Here is a 13,078-nt window from a genome sequence, read left to right as displayed (position 1 = left end):
CGTAATCTCCAGAAATAACAATGACATACTCCCACCTACGCGACAGATATTACATACAGTGGTGAAATAGCCCGGAGGCGGCCAACTCCGTGAGCGCATATCTAAATAAATACAATGCTGTAGCCATAGCGCGGCGATGACTTGGCAGAATCGCCACTAATCTTGCACAATGTCCCAACGTCACACCCAATCTCTGATATATACAACAATTCTCACCGTACAGGTATTGAGTGTTATTCTACACATACGTATATATGTATACATCTAAGTACAATCTTGCAAGCAACAGGCAATTGCAAAATCGAATTGAATAAAACTGATAATTACAATAATAGTAACAATATCACAGATAACATAATAATAATAATAATAATAATAATAATAATAATAATAATAATAATAATAATAATAAAATACAGATATCATCTTGTAACGGGATTTGAACCGTTACAATAGGTGTTATGAAAACCCTCGGAGAAGGGAACGTTTCACTGTACGGAAGCTACATACTAAGAAAGATAGAGATTTAGTTCTATTCCCGAACGACTTTGCCCCAATATCTATATAAATTTATAATTTTTGTCATTTTGTCCGTACATTTCAATTTTTTGCCTCGAAGTTTCTTTTTTATTTTGGATTCGACACAGAAAAGTCGAAAGAAGATCCAGTTCAATTTGTATCTGTATCTGCTTGTTTTTTTCTTTGTTTGTTTGTTTGTTTGTGCAGACATCGCGGGAAAACGGCTGACCAGAATTTCTCTAAAACTGATTGTCAAGAAGGAAGCCATACTTCCCAGTGTCGACTTAGTCAAATGTAACATTAAAAACTTTCCAGTCTGTCAAACAAAAATTTCAAATAAATTATTACACTATAAACATACCTGTAAAAGGGTACACACTATTACACAAGGAATGACATGTTTCGTTCTACAAGAACATCTTCAGATTCTATCAAATCACTTAAATCATGTGTATGTATGTATGTACAGTATTGTTTACGTTGCGTGAAATTTTCAATGATGGAGAGTTATATGATAATACGAACAAATATTAACAAATAATGATCTTATAAGTATTCAACATCACCGTTTTAACATAATAACAAACTTCTGTACTTATCTAGACTGCCGAAGTCTACTCCGTTGAAATGCACAGACAAAAATGATAAAAACTAATAAATTTATATAGATATTGGGGTAAAGTCGTTCTGGAATCGAACTATACCCTTCTTAGTGTCTAATTTCCGTACAGTGAAAGTGAAGATAGTAAGCTGAAGATAAAGTTGACCGGGTGAGTTGGCCGTGCGCGTAGAGGCGCGCGGCTGTGAACTTGCATCTGGGAGATAGTAGGTTCGAATCCCACTATCGGCAGCCCTGAAAATGGTTTTCCGTGGTTTCCCATTTTCACACCAGGCAAATGCTGGGGCTGTACCTAAATTAAGGCCATGGCCGCTTCCTTCCAACTCCTAGGCCTTTCCTATCCCATCGTAGCCATAAGACCTATCTGTGTCGGTGCGACGTAAAGCCCCTAGCAAAAAAAAGATTTAAAAAAAGATAAAGTTGGAATTCAAGAGATCAAATTAGGGCAAATATTCGTTTATAGGAAGGGGAGTTAGGGACTGGAATAACTTACCAAGGGAGATGTTCAATAAATTTCCAATTCCTTTGCAATCATTTAAGAAAAGGCTAGAGAAACAACACCGATAGGGAATCTGCCACCTGGGCGACTGCCCTAAGTGCAGATCAGTAGTGATTGATGATGAAAATACAGATACCATTTGACTGAAGAACATCTGTTAGCACAGCTGGAACTAACTATAAGTAAAATAAACCCATAGTTTAGGGAAAAGCTGCAAATGTAAAGAAAATGTATAAAAGTAGAATCTTGTAATGCATTATTTGTTTACTGCTGTCCAACGTACATATAAACAATGTTGAGTATTTATTTAAGAATCAGCAACCACCACTTCACTTACTAGTGTCTCCATCTACCGATTCATCCCGAACTAAGTGGTGTTTGCTGGCTTTGCACCTTGCTTATCAAAAAGTTCGGGTATTGTTTCATACATGCTCTAGAACATGATATATACCAGACATATCGTTTCGTATGGTTGTTGTTCAGTCATGGCAAGGCCATACGCGAACCTGGAGGCACTGAATTTTTCAACAACGTATGCATATAAGTGGTGGACTGAAGTATGCACACGTAGTGTGCATGTGAAAATATGCATACAAACAACATCCCACCAAGGAAACATAATATATGTAAGTGCTATTTTGCATAACCTTGCTCTTGTCCGGCTCCATGGCTAAATGGTTAGCGTGCTGGCCTTTGGTCACAGGGGACCCGGGTTAGATTTCCGACAGGGTCGGGAATTTTAACCATAATTGGTGTATGTGTCGTCTTCATGGTCATTTCACCCTCATCAAGACGCGCAGGTCGCCTACGGGAGTCAAATCAAAAGACCGGCATCTGGCGAGCCGAACTCGTCCTCGGACACTCCCGACACTGAAAGTCATACGCCATTTCATTTACATTGCTCTTTACTGCGAACAGACCACAGAATACTGTAATACGCCGATATGTACGATAGGGTGCTGTATGATAGGATAGAAATATAGGCATACCATGCTCTCTGCCTCACATACGAAGCAGAACGTGTCTTGACGCAGTGTAGCTTCTCTCCGCTGGTAACCTTTGTACACCACAAGCATGGGCGAGTACAATGGGAAAGAGAAATTATTATAATTTTCTTAGCCAACAGAAATCGTACAACGAGATTGCAAATTTCAGGAGAAGTCGCCTAAACAGATCGAGCTGTTATTAAGTACTATCAGAAAGAAAATAAATAACTTGTAAATAAGGTGAGAACAGGGCGGCCATCTAAACTCGACAGTAGGGACAAGAGAACTAATATTTTGGTTCAATTTGATTTACGTCACACTGACACAGATAGGTGTTACGGCGACGACGAGATAGGGAAGACCTAGGAGTGGCCTTAATTAAGACACAGCCCCAGCATTTGCCTGGTGTGAAAATGGGAAACCACGGAAAACCATCTTCAGGACTGCCGACAGTGGGGTTCGAACCGATTCTCTCCCGACTGCAAGCTCACAGCTGCGTACCCCTAACCACACGGCCAACTCGCTCAACTATGATCAACCTAGTGCGTAAAGACAGTAAGATTACAGCAACACACATTTCTACTAAACTGCACGAATACAATGAAATAGACGTTCACCACCGTATCATCCGAAGAGTGCTTCACAACAGTACATATCGTGCAAAAATGTCAAGAAGGAAGTCATATGTAAGTAAGGTTAATAGAAAGAAATTACTTCAGTTTACAAAGGCGTACGTAGCCAAGGAGATAGTTTTGGAAAACGGTGATGTACTGTATTTTTAACAATGATAGGCGCATTTTAGTATGGCGGGAAGAGAATTAGGAAAGCGACCTGCACAATATTAAATCCACTGAAAAATATCGAGGTGGAGGCGTTGTAGTCTGGGAGTGCATGGCAGCTTCTGGAGTGGATGAACTTGTCTTTATTGATAGAATAATGGACAAATCTGTATACAAAGATATTCTGCAACAAAACTTCAAGAAAACTGCGGAAAAGCTCGGGCTAGGAAGCAAGTTATACTTCGAACAGGAAAATGACCCGGAACACACGGATGAAATACTTCGTCTATGGATTGTCTTCAACATACTCCATACTCTGGATACCCCTCCCCAGTACCCTGACATAAATTCGAAAATCTTTGCGGGGAGTTGGTTAAAAGGGTGAGAAAACATACCATTTCCAGCAACACCCAGCTGAAGGGGGGCACTTCTGCAGGAGTGGAAGAACACTGGATCCGAAATCACTGAAAAACTTATTAACTCCATGTCAAATAGACTGAAGGAAATTATTCGAAGACGAGGAAAACCAACAGCATATTGAAGAACAACCATTGTGTAACAAACAATTCCAGGATATTTGTGTTTTTTTTATGTGGTGACAAAAAAAGTGACTATTTTCGGTGTTCAAGTGTGTCAACATATTTTTGTTTTGGGTATTCCTGTACTGCAGTGCGTGAAATATACCTATTATGCAGAATTCTGGTTGCTTACCCTCGTGCTTTTCCACTGGTCCCAATGTTCTGTACTAATGTACCTATACTTTAGTCCGCCACAGCACATGTTGATCTATGTGGACACTAGCCAGACTAAAGGGATTCCTTCAAGACACAATGAGTCAGATATGTGTTGCGAAGTGTTGAATGAAGCGATTCTTTCAACGACTCATTTCAACTCGTGCGTAAATTACATCTTCCTTGTCAAGTGTCCAGAAATAAACAGTGATGTGTATGAAAAGAGAACGTCAACGCGGACTGCATGATTCACTGATGTGGAAGATACAGTCATTCGACACAATGCTTTATTTTATTTGTTTCCGCTTTTGATCCTTATGCTATGTCGTGACTGTTTAGAAACATTACGTGAATCGTTGAGCTTCTTCGTAATATCCTACATTTGACAGCAAGCAACGGCAGCGGCTGAGGATGTCGTCGTCGAACTGACCACGCGATCTGCAATATCTGCAGGCCATATGGCTGGGTAAAAGTCCTCCTGGCAAGCCAAGGCCTTAACTGACAGTATCTGTCACTGGTTCTTTTAATAGTAACATATTTTCACATTAGAATATTTTATTATATTCATGGGTACAGAATGCTCCTTCCATTTCTTGCCAAAATTAGTTGAAACCCAGTGGGAATATTCTAAAAGGTAAAATAACTTCGTTCAGTTTGAAATACATTGGATTTAGCATGAGACTTGATGTAACATTACAAATTTTGAAAATAATTTAACATGAAAGTTTGAAAAGGGAAAACATACAACTGACACTAAAACCCAGTGTTTGATGTGCTTTATAGGCAAACTCTTCGGCTGAATGGTCTGTGCAGCGGCCTTCAGTTCAGAGGACCCTAAATTTGATTGCTGGCCGGGTAGGAGCTTTCGCCCGCGTCCGGGTAAGTCTAGTTCGGTCATTTTGTGTTTATGTTTGTTCCAATACACACCTCTTCACATTTCCACAACACCACACTACCAACCATCACAGAAACTCTCAATAGTGAATACATCTCTCCACATACGGTTAACGCCAGGAAGGGTACCCGGACGCCAAACACAGCCAAGTCTACATGTACTATATACTTCGCAGTCCGGCTCCATGGCTAAATGGTTAGTGTGCTGACCTTTGGTCATAGGGGTTCCGGGTTCAATTCCTGACAGGGTCGGGAATTTTAACCTTAATTGGTTAATTTCGCTGGCACGGGGACTGAGTATGTGTGTCTTCTTCATCGTCATGTCATTCTCATCACGACGCGCAGGTCGCCTGCGTGCGTCAAATCAAAAGACCAACATCAGGCGAGCCGAACTTGTCCTTGGGCACTCCCGGCACTAAAAGCCATACGCCATTTCATTTCATATACTTCGCACCCATGATGTTACTTGAGGGAACCTCCAAGCTATTCGAATACTGAAGCAATCCTCCCGCACTGTTGTCCATCTCGTTGGTCCTGTGCCAAGTGCACGAGCATCTGTCAACAATGGCCATAGCAAATAGGTTGTAACCTATTTCGCCACAGCACAGACACCCTAAGCTGGAGCTGAAGTGGACCAGGGATACAAACTCCTGTTACGCTGAGCTGGAGCTGAAGTGCATCAGCGTTACCATAGAGTTAGTAAATTATACACTAGAGGTAGCATTGGCGCCACCGTCTACGAGAGAATCGCTGTAGCCAGCGGAGCATGTTGAAATCTCAGCTGTTTGGCAAAAAGCTCACTCCGCTATACTCATCAATGTAAATAAAGGACTTTTAAAACTGTGTGGATACAGATATGGTTTAAAATTCTTACATGTAAACATTCTCAGATATTACAGTATACTTGCCACGCTTCTCTCCAGTAAGAAAGAAAGCCCTAAAAGCATAAATACAAGAGAAATGCGTGATAAAAGAGCACGGTGTTCAGGTGCAGTTAAGAAACACAAAATCAATATACTGTTCATATTAAGTCTTCTAACAACATAGATTTAGAAGGAGGGCACGTATATTTCGCTATCTTTTGTGTAAATGACCAGGACTTTGGTATAGCTCTGCTCAACGGTCGAAAATGTCCTCTCTTGTACGAAGCGGATGAGCGAGTTTTTAGGCCTAAAAGCGTTGGCGAGATTTTGGGGTAAAGTAGGCAAAATATTGTTATCGCTGGTTTAGACGCTGGCTTTCTAAACCCAAGTTGGCAGGTTCGAGCCTGGCTCAGCCCGATGATACTTGAAGATGCTCAAATATGTCAGCCTCTTGCAGATAAATTTACTGGCACATGAAAGAACTCCCGTGGGAAAAAATCTGACACCTCAGCGTCTCCGAAAACCGTGTAAGTAGGTAGTGGGACGTAAAGCCATTATTATTATTATTATTATTATTATTATTATTATTATTATTATTATTATTATTATTATTATTCGTTTTGGCCTACTAGGGACCACGGGGCTCGTCTTAACTCTTAGTTAAGGTCTTCTGCTTTTTCTTGGCCCAGTATGATTTCATTTTCTGATTATTATTATTGTTATTATTATTATTATTATTATTATTATTATTATTATTATTATTATTATTATTATTATTATTATTATTATTATTGTCGATGTTTTCTAAGCGCGATTACAAGTGGAAATACGACACTCGGTTGTGGTTTCATACTATTATGGAGTTTTTATTTAGTTTTTCCTGAAATGCATGAATCGCTTTAAGATTTTAACTTATAAAATGATAATGGAAAGGGAGAGTGGTAACTTAAATGATTGAAGAGAACCGCAAAAATACTTATAATAATTTTTACAATTTGTTTAACATCGCACCGACACAGATAGTCCTTATGGCGACGATGGGATAGGAAAAGACTAGGAGTGGGAAGGAAGCGCCCGTGTGCTTAATTAAGGTACATCCTCGGCATTTACCTGGTGTGAAAATGGGAAACCACGGAAATCCATCTTCGGGGCTGCCGACTGTGGGGTTTGAACCCACTATTTCCCGAAAGCAAGCTTACAGCTGCGTGGCCCTAACCGCGCGGTAAACTCGCTTGGTCAATAATTTATTATGCTTATATCTCTATATGACTTTTCAGGGAATAATATTGACGAAAGTAAAGGACTCAGATGTTCACACGGTGCAGGACATCTATAATAGTCTCTATATTTTAAAATCTGGTAAGGTATGAATGAGGACTGCTACACGTATTGTACGAAGGGAAAGCAACAAACTGTATATACAGAAAATATATTCAGTAGCTTTTAATGCTATAAATATACACAGAAAGTGAAAAACGAAGCACAATTCCAGGCTATCATGTACATCTTTTCTTATTTTCTTTTTTGTACCAATTTGCTTTATGTCGCACCGACACACACAGGTCTTACGGCGACTATGGGACAGCAAAGGGGTAGGAGTGGGAAGGAAACGACTGTGGCCTTAATTAGGATACAGCCCCAGCATTTGCCTCGTGTAAAAATTGGAAACCATCTTCAGGGCTCCCAACAGTGGGGTTCAAACCCACTATCTCCTGAATGCAAGCTGACAGCTATGTGACCTAAAGCCTACAGCCACTCGCTCGGTATTTTTCTGCATATTCGCTGTCAGTGAAAGGAAAATGTCATCCCTTATATTTCCTAAAACATTAATTTCAGTCTTCAAGGAAAGATCCAAAGAAATTCATTCACGCCGACAGGGGAATCAGTCATTAAGTCAGCCTACGTAGGCCAATTCACATGACAATAAGTGTCATGCAACGTATTATTTTATACGCACGGAAATGAATTTCAAGGAAACGTACCTGTGAAATGATACGCCACTGCCCTTTATGAACCTCTCTATGCAGCCATAAGCTGCACAGGAGACTGGCATTTTCCTTCAGAGAAGTATATACTTAAATTTAGCGGGAAGCTCCAGTACTGACAGTGCCAAACAAATCAGCTTTTGCCAAACAGCGCGCTCTTTCAACTTCGCACGCGACTGCAGCGCCAATGCTACCTCTAGTGTATTATTTACTAACTCTATGAGCGTTACAAACTCCTATTACGCTAAGCTGGAGCTGAAGTGCACCAGAGTTACAAACTCCTTTTACGCTAGGCTGGAGCTGAAGTGTACCAGAGTTACAAACTCCTTTTACGCTAAACTGGAGCTGAAGTGCACCAGAGTTACAAACTCCAATTACGCTCCTTGACCTCCTACAGCAACAATCAGTCTACCAATATTGTTCTCGCAGTGTGGGAAACTGTATCGGTCCGTACAGAACTTTTATAGACTCTCTGACAGTAACTACTAGATGAAGGATGATGATGATGATGATTATGTTTCTTGTTTAAACAGGCCTAACAGCTAGGTCATCGGCCCCTACTAGGTGAAGGAGATGAACGCGATCGATACGTAGCTCGAGTCATAAGTCATTTCAACTTCCTTTTTCTCTCGAACAGGAGACAACACGGAATATCTAAGATATGCGTTTGGAAACGCACGGTATGTTCTTGTGTATGATGCCACAACATGGTGTATGTAAACAACGGTGTGGGTCCAAGCATGCCACCAAGTTCAGTGTGTGAGTGAGAGCGTCACAAAATGGAAGTCAACAAGCAGAAGCAACGATCGAATATTAAAATAGCAGTTCTCCGCGGTAGAAATGCACGCCAATGTCATGCAGAACTGCAGGAAGCATTAGGTGTGCATGCCATGCCATAATCCATAACGCCATAATCCTACACGATAACGCGACAGCTCACACAGCAGCCATCGTTCAGCGTCACTTACAACGGTGGGGATGGGAGGTTCTTCCACACCCGCCTTATTCGCCTGATCTGAGCCCATGTGACTATGATCTAATCCTCAAAGTCAAGAAGCCATTACGTGGACAACGGTTTACTAACAAAGAGGACATCGTAACAGCATTTCGGAGAGAGGTGTCACACGTTAGCGATACACATGCAGCGAATGGTATTCAGCACCTGCCCCACCGCTGCGCTGGCAACGCACAGTGGAAACCTTGGGTGATTATTTCGAAGGTCTGTAACCAGTGGAGACCTGTCCTTTGTACGTAGTCTTGTGTATTTGCTGTCTATACTATAATAAAACAATGTTTACCAATGGCCTGTATTCCTTCACTTTCCTACGAGAATCTCTTGAAGTCAGAATTTGTCTTCAGGCACGATGCATAAGTACATGCCCTATATTTCCAAATGCACATCTTAGATTTTCCGTGTTGTCTCCTGTTCGCGAGAAGAAAAAAAGTTGCCATGACTTATGACTCGACCCTCGTACATGAATGGATAATGCCTTTGTGTCGAAGTTTGGCTCAAGGTGCTGTCTTAAAACCTAACCAGTTTACAGTATATGTTTTAAAATAATTATAAATACAAAAACATAATAATGATTATGATAATAATAATAATAATAATAATAATAATAATAATTTCTTTAATTTTAACCTGGGAACTACTGCACACAAAATTAACCATGTCTTCAACACTTAACCACCACGTCACTGGAATCCATTCAATAAGTGATTACACGAAGCTTTCTTAAACTTCCAAAGAGAAGTAACATACCATGTTCGCAGGGAGGAAATGCCATGATCTGGAAGCGACGATTGTAAGTAATAGTGCGGTTTATGAGTATAGTAAGAGAGGAAACGGGCCTTGTGGTAACGGTAAATGAGAGGTAAAAAAAGGGCGAAGAAAGGTCGTCCGTGGAGAATATTTTGAGTAGAAGAGAGAATGATAGCCTCAGTGGCTCAGGCGGCAGCACGCCGGCCTCTCACCGTTGGATACCGTGGTTCAAATCCCGGTCACTCCATGTGAGATTTGTGCTGGACAAAGCGGAGGCGGGACAGGTTTTTCTCCGGGTACTCCGGTTTTCCCTGTCATCTTTCATTCCAGCAACACTCTCCAATATCATTTTATTTAATCTGCCATTCATTAATCATTGCCCCAGAGGAGTGCGACAGGCTTCGGCAGCCAGCACAATTCCTATCCTCTCCGCTAGATGGGGCTTCATTCATTCCATTCCTGGCCCGGGCTGAATGAGTGGAAACAGGCTGTGGATTTTCATTTTATGGAAGAGAGAATGTGTGAAATTCTCATCGCTGTTGCAATTGAAACCATGGTAACTGCTTATAACTCTACGGGCATCATAATATAGCCTACAATAAGCTAAACGTTACGTTTCCACTTATTCCAATATCAGTATGCCGAAGATTGTGCTTGGCCTCTTCCTTCCTCTCTAATGCACTACTATACAGTTGAGTAGACTAACGAGGGTTCAATATCCACATTCTTCTCCCGGCAGACCAACTGTCATCTGGTAAGAGTTGTTTTATTGCAGACACGCGACATCTGTGGTTTCAAAGTAGTGCTCTGCTTTGTTTTATGACAGCTTTTCATGTCACGTATATTGACAATGACACCGCGAATGGCGCTATCTAACGACACACCACAGTAAACTCACCGTATACCTACAAGATACTGTACATGGCCACCAGGTTTACTTCACCAAAAGAAAGGGTAAGATAATTTCAGAGTTCTATTGTAAAGAATAATATAGCTTTGTCATTGCTTGTGATGTCCGAGTTTATATTCTCTGAATATTATTTGATGCATTTCAATTAATATTTGCCAAACAAAGGAGCGGAACGCAGCTCTCATTTGTGTGTGGTATGATAGACTAGATAGGGGTGGCGAACCTATGACATGCGTACCACTAGGTGACACGCGAACACGACTTCTGTGGTATGCCGCAAAACATACTAACATATTTTAATGTTTTTGACATGTAATAAATCGGTCAAAAATCTACAGACATAGCATATTTTAACATTACGCTGTAATAAAGTACCGGTATGTCACAATTGAAGGGTCAGGGGGAAAAAGCAGGAGAGTCAGTATTTGTACAACTTGAGAAAAAGCAACTTTTGTGCTTGACTTCCCTATTTCTATCCCCTAACAGCGAAACTTTGAGTGCTAATTTCTCCTGACTCGCCTGCTTTTCTTCCATTTCCGACCTCTCAATAGATGCGCATGATCACTCTGAAGCGAACTCTAACAATATCTCAATTTCGATGAAAAAGTGACTTACCTGTTTTTTCCCCCGACCCTTCAATTAATTATATGGTTATATTTTTTTTACAAATTGTATTAAGTTAAAGCAAAAATATAAGTTATTCTTAAAATGTACATGTTTTAAAAAAATATATAAATCAGGGCCTTTTGCAAAATGCAACCTAATACCTATTTTTATTACTAACAAAACTACAGTAGTTTCATGTGATTGCGATTATTGCTATGGGAGGGTGTTTTCTCCCCCGACTGATGGTCATCCGTGACTAGGGGGGGAGGAGTCTGTTTGTTGTATTTGTCCATTCATATGCAGTAGGAATAAGGCTAAGGTTGTAACAATGTAAAAAAAAGTTTAAAATATGGTATATTATAACAAAGCAACTAACTACATGGATGAAATTATGATTACAATAAATGAATATTCTTGCCCCATTTGGTCGTCATCCGTGACTGAAAGGGAAGAATATTCTATTCATTCAATCTAATACCTAAATGAAGTGAAATGAGAGGCTTCATTATTATTTTAAACTAGCAAATGTACCCGTGCTTCGCTACGGTATTCTACATTGTATACGGATATCGACGTAAATACTGGCGTGCAGTAAATGACATTTTTTTTAAATTGCATGTCTCTTAGGCTTATCCGAGAAATAGCATGGGAAGGTCCCCATACGTTGTTTACAATGTAAAATGAGCGTTGCGGATTTGTGATGATAACGGCAGGCTCACTTGCCTACTACCATTCACAATCGAGTGGGTAACTTTACATTATAATTGCAGGCCCCATTGCCTACTGCCATTCACAATCGAGTTGGCAAGTTTACATTATAATTGCAGGCCCCATTGCCTACTGCGCGGCAGATTCATTTCCTACTTTCAGACAGATTACAGTTGAGGAGTTATTATTATAATAGCAGGCAACTTCCCTACCAGCAGTCAAAATTGAGTTGTGCAGTTATCATTATAATGAGAGGCCCTTTTTACTGCTGCCAGCCAGCTTACTGCCAGTCACACACAATTAGTGAGTTTCCACGAAAATAGCAGGCTACTATGCCTAATGCTAGTCAAATTTTAGATTGGAACATTTGTTTATAATGGCGGGCATCCTGGCCTAGAGCCAAACACAATAGGGTAGGGGACTTTCGAACAAAACTGCATGATCCCTTGCCTTCTGCAAGACAAATCGAGAAATGAATTATTCATTAAAATGGTAGGCCCTCCTTACTAATGCCAGTTACACAGGAGGTATATGCATGTTTACAATATTGCAGACCTTCATTTACAGATTAACTGCAGCTAAGCGGTACGTCATACTGACAAAGGATTGTACCGTAAGGCGCAGTATTTAGCGATCTAAATGGCTGGTCCTATGATATTTTCTCGCATCTCATCTATTCATGGGTCAGATTGAGTCAGAAACGTTGAATAGGTTGAAATTTGTGTAAGATTATCTTACATTGCATTACTTTTCGGATAATTATGTGACATAGCATTTGGCTCACATATGGGTAGTCTACTGGGTGGGCCAATGTTCGTGTAGAGTTTGATCACTCTATATTTCCTGTAAGTGATTGAAAGTATGAATTATATAGGTAAAGAGTCCAAATTTACTTAAAATCGAGAAATAGAGACGAATCTAACGTATAAGCGATAATACAGATACGACAAAAAGTCATAAGACCGAGGTTGAAGATCACTCCTAGTTATGTGATAGGACTTCCCGTTTATCCCACGAAATACCTCGAAACGAAGGTCTGCACCATCATTAAAATTGCTTCCATATTTCGATATTCTTCGGGGATAAAAAATGAAAAAATTAAAGAACTGTGAAGTTTTTCGTTCGTTACAGGCTGAAACGTATAATTTTGCCAAATTTCAATTTTCTTGCTTGTCTGGCAGATTATGCTGCAATCTGGATTTTGGGTGAGGGGGTAA

The sequence above is a fragment of the Anabrus simplex genome, chromosome 4 (genome assembly GCF_040414725.1).
Source record: "Anabrus simplex isolate iqAnaSimp1 chromosome 4, ASM4041472v1, whole genome shotgun sequence".
Taxonomy (NCBI): Eukaryota; Metazoa; Arthropoda; class Insecta; order Orthoptera; family Tettigoniidae; genus Anabrus; species Anabrus simplex.
Note: the sequence above shows the minus strand (reverse complement) of the source record.